General features: G+C 43.3%; 1 pseudogene; it reads left to right on the forward strand.

The window, feature by feature from the left end:
- The first annotated feature begins 1,631 nt into the window (after positions 1–1,631).
- LOC100982704 (proteasome activator complex subunit 2-like) lies at positions 1,632–3,788 on the forward strand (annotated as a pseudogene).
- Positions 3,789–4,505: the final 717 nt, after the last annotated feature.

Here is a 4,505-nt window from a genome sequence, read left to right on the forward strand (position 1 = left end):
CCTCAAGGAGAAGACAAGAGTTGAGGGTTTCCTCCCAATCACATGTTGGAGTGGGAGGGATGTTCTGATGAGAAAGAATGGAGAATGCCACAGGTTTTTCTACTGGGCTTCAATGTGGTTGGCTTCATGATCAGTGTAAGAACCTTTTAACTGACTTTTGGTTTTCTTACAGAGGCATTTGGTCTGATTGTTGTTGCTAATTTTGTGTCCCATGGGAGAAGAAAAGACTAAGGCTTTCCGTCCTGCCCTTTTCCTGATGTTTCTCCTCTGATTTTTATAATCAGAAGCACAGTAAAAAAAAAAAAAAAAAAAAAAGAAACACACACACTTTTTCTTTCTCATGATCCTCATCTTCCACTACTTTTGACGCCAATGGTTTGAGTTTGATTTCTTTTTTAAGACAAAAATTTATGTTACCAACTACCTGTTTCCATCTTGTTCTTCACATCTGAAGTCATTTTGCTTCTGTTGAGGGTAGCTTGATTCTTCCCTCCCACTCCTCACTCCTGCACCAGGGAACGATCAGGCTGTTAGAACTTCGAGATGGAAGGTTTTCAGGTGCTCAACGTTAACCCCACTGCCAAAGGCCATGGGTGGGTGGTGGGAGGGCATATTTGGAGCAGAGCTCTATGCAGAAGCATGGTCTGAACCCCAGAGATACCTATGTCACCTCCCCTGTCAGGAGATACCCAGTGCTATCCAGCTGAGTTCCCAATTCCTAGCTTCAAAGGCCACCCAAGAGTCATTAAGTAGATCAAATAGTGAGATGGTATGAGCTGGGATCATGAGGTATGAGACTGCCTCCCCTCAAGGATACTCATGGATCCCCCTATTATCCACAGGTCTACTCTGCTACTATCATTTAAGTTCACTAGGACAGATCCACTGTGATCTGGGAATTCATGCCTACTTGGTCATTGTGAATTTGACCTTTCTGAATCAAAATCCCAGTTCATAGTTAGACATTTTGTGTTCCTATTTTGAGTTTACATAGTTTGATGATTAATTTTAGGTATTAACTTGACTGAGCCAAAGGATACCCAGAGAGCTGGTAAACATTATTTCTGGGTATATGTGTGAGGGTATTTCCAGAAGAGTTTCATATTTGAACTGATGAACCAAGTAAAGCAGATCCAAACCACTGAGGGCCTGAATCATCAGAAAGGTAGAAGAAGGAAAAAATCACCCTCTGCTTGAGCTGAGACATCCATCTTCTCCTGTCAGTGCTCCTGGTTCTCGAGTTTTTGGATTCAGGTTAGGACTTACATCATCACCCCACTTCACACTGGTTCTCAGGCCTTTGAACCCAGACTGAATTACACACTGGCTTTCCTTGTTCTCTAGCTTGCAGACAATAGATTGTAGGAATTCTCTGCCTCCATAACTTTGTGAGCCTATTCCTATGATAAATCTCCTCTTATATTTATGTCTATTTATCTATATATCTATAGATATATATCTTATTGGTTCTGTTTTTCTGGAGAACTCTGATGAATACAAATATTATAGTATCCTAGTACCAGAGCAGTGAGCTCCTTGCAAACTAGAGTCAGAAGGATGTGTTGTCACTGGCAGACATCTCCAGAGGTATCAAGAATACCCCTGTTAGAGACCAGAGATCTAGCAACTGAAGCAGCACGGCCAAGCCATGTAGGGTGCGCCTGAGCGCAAACAGGTGGAGGTCTTCCTTCCTTTTCCAGGAGGCTGAGGAATTCCTCTACAGATTCTTGCCACAGAAAATCACATACCTGAATCAGCTCTTGCGAGAGGGCTCCCTCAGTGTGGCTGACCTGACTTCCCTCCGGGCCCCACTGGACATCCCCAACCCAGACCCTCCACCCAAGGATGATGAGATGGAAACAGATAAGTAGGAGAAGAAAGAAGTCCCTAAGTGTGGATTTCTCCCTGGGAATGAGAAAGTCCTGTCCCTGCTTGCCCTGGTTAAGCCAGAATTCTGGACTCTCAAAGAGAAATTCATTCTGGTGATTACATGGATCCAGCACCTAATCCCCAAGATTGAAGATGGAAATGATTTTGGGGTAGCAATCCAGGAGAAGGTGCTGGAGAGGGTGAATGCTGTCAAGACCAAAGTGGAAGCTTTCCAGACAACCATTTCCAAGTAATTCTCAGAACGTGGGGATGCTGCGGCCAAGGCCTCCGAGGAGACTCATGTAATGGATTACCGGGCCTTGGTGCGTGAGCGAGATGAGGCAGCCTATGGGGAGCTCAGGGCCATGGTGCTGGACCTGAGGGCCTTCTATGCTGAGCTTTATCATATAACCAACAGCAACCTGGAGAAAATTGTCAACCCAAAGGGTGAAAAGAAGCCATCTATGTACTGAACCCAGGACTAGAAGGAAAATAAATGATCTATATGCTGTGTCGGAAAAAAAAAAAAAAAAAAGAATACCCCTGTTAGTGACAAGGAATTGTTGATTGGGCAGCTACAGAATGTAGCACCCTCTGGAAGCCTAGGCCCAGATGGAAAGAGCAGGAGGACAAGCACACTAAGGAACAAGACATATTGAGTTTACAAATGAGAGCACATGAGGCATTGAGCCCTGACAGGGAGGCACTTGTAAGGTAAAAACTGCCACCTGCATTCAGGTGGGCGCCCAGTGTGAATAGTAAGCCTATCAGCTGCCTGTGGTGCTTCTAGTCCCTGTCTGAGCTTAGCACCTTAACTAGATGCATATTAGCCCTGGAGGTTGCCAAGACCACAGAGAGGAAGCTGTGTTGAAGAAAGGGAGAATTAACACAGACTTTCTGAGGAGCTTCTGTCTGTTGCCTGGAACAGTCAGGACATCTGAAGGTTGTCAGCTTAATGTCCCCTGCCAGCAAGGAAGGGCTACTATCCAGCAGCTAGTGAGGCAGGCCAACTGCAGGACCTGGGCAGGAATAACTGAGCCCGACATGTTTGTGCTCAACCAGAAGAAAACACATCAGCTCAAGAAGGGGCTGCTGCAGAGGTAGAGTCACTGTGGCAGGCACCCCTTCTGTCCATGAAACATTGGAGAGGAAGGGCTCACTTGTGGTACAGACTAGACTAAAAGCTCTACTGCCTACTATTAAGTTCCCAGAAAGCAGAGACTGTGTGTGTGTGTGTGTGTGTGTGTGTGTGTGTGTGTGTGTGTGTGTTTAACCACTGTGTCTGCAGTCCCAAGACAGTATCTGAAACATTACAGATACTCAGAAAATATTAGTTGTCCTGCAGGAGAAACAAATGGAGTGGAAAACTACAGGGTAGAAAATCTGCAAGTGAGCATGGACCACGTCTTACTTACCTCTATTCTGTGTGATCCAGATTCCAGGCCTTTCTGAGTATGTGACTTTGGATAATTTACAACTTCTCAGAACTTTTTTTTTTGGTTTTCATTTTATTTAGTTTTGTTTTCATCTGAAAGGTGAAGATTATACTTATCTGGTTCTTGAAAAGATTAAATAAGATAATATATATTGAAGTGATTTGTAAACTGTGGAGTGCTATAATAAATGTTAGCCTTTGCTGTTGTTTTGATGATGGTGATGACAAAGATAACAATGATAATGACGGGTTTCTTTTAGAAAAAATGGTTTGAAATGGTGAGTGAACTTTACAGATGTTCAGCTGTGGAACAGGGGTATCTGTGCTGACAGGAAAAAAAAGAGTGCACAGAAGAGAGGCCCCAAAGCAGGATTTTGCTCACATGGCTTGTGTAATTAGTTATCCTTTATGTGTGTTAGTTTTGAACTGCAGATTAGAGAAATCCATCTAAGACAAGGACTGTCTTTTGCTTTTTTTTTCCCCACACACACACTACATGGTATATTGTTTATAGCAAGCAGTAAACATTTGTTGGGGGAAAAAAATGAATGAATGATTTGATGAAGGGTGACAGAGCTACAGCAGCTAGAGAGAAACAAGAATATTAGTTGAGCAGAGATTGTTCTCTGGAAGTAATTTGTTCAGGCAGAATCAAAACTCATCTTGACACTTCCTGATTTTAAAACTCTGAGGCTCTTCATCACTCAAAAATAAAACCCAAGCACATTAGTAGGGCATAGAAAGTCCTTCATAAGCTGGATCCAACCTTTCTCTCTGGTCTCATCTCCCATTACACCATCTCCCCAAACCCCAGTTCTTCCACAGTTGTCTTAACTCATCCTATCTTCTAATGGTGCTGAACTTCTTAGAGTCCCTGAGATATGCTAGGTCTTTTCACTAGCTGTTTCCTCTCCCTGGAAAAGTTCTATGCATCTTTCAGGGTATAGCATCAATGCTTCCTGCTGTGAAAGTGTTCCCTGATGTCCCCAGGCATTTATTCATAGAACAAGTATTTCCTTTGCACCCACTATGAATTAGACCCTGTTCTAGGTCCTGGACATAGCAGTGAACAAATCAGACTAAGTCTCTTCCCTCATGGAGTATTTATTCTAATGGAGGGGACTAAAAATGAAAGAAAGACAATATATACGATGTTAGGGAATGGCAAAAATGAAGAGGATGGAAATCTGGGGAAGAGGAT

The sequence above is a fragment of the Pan paniscus genome, chromosome 14 (genome assembly GCF_029289425.2).
Source record: "Pan paniscus chromosome 14, NHGRI_mPanPan1-v2.0_pri, whole genome shotgun sequence".
Lineage (NCBI taxonomy): Eukaryota > Metazoa > Chordata > Mammalia > Primates > Hominidae > Pan > Pan paniscus.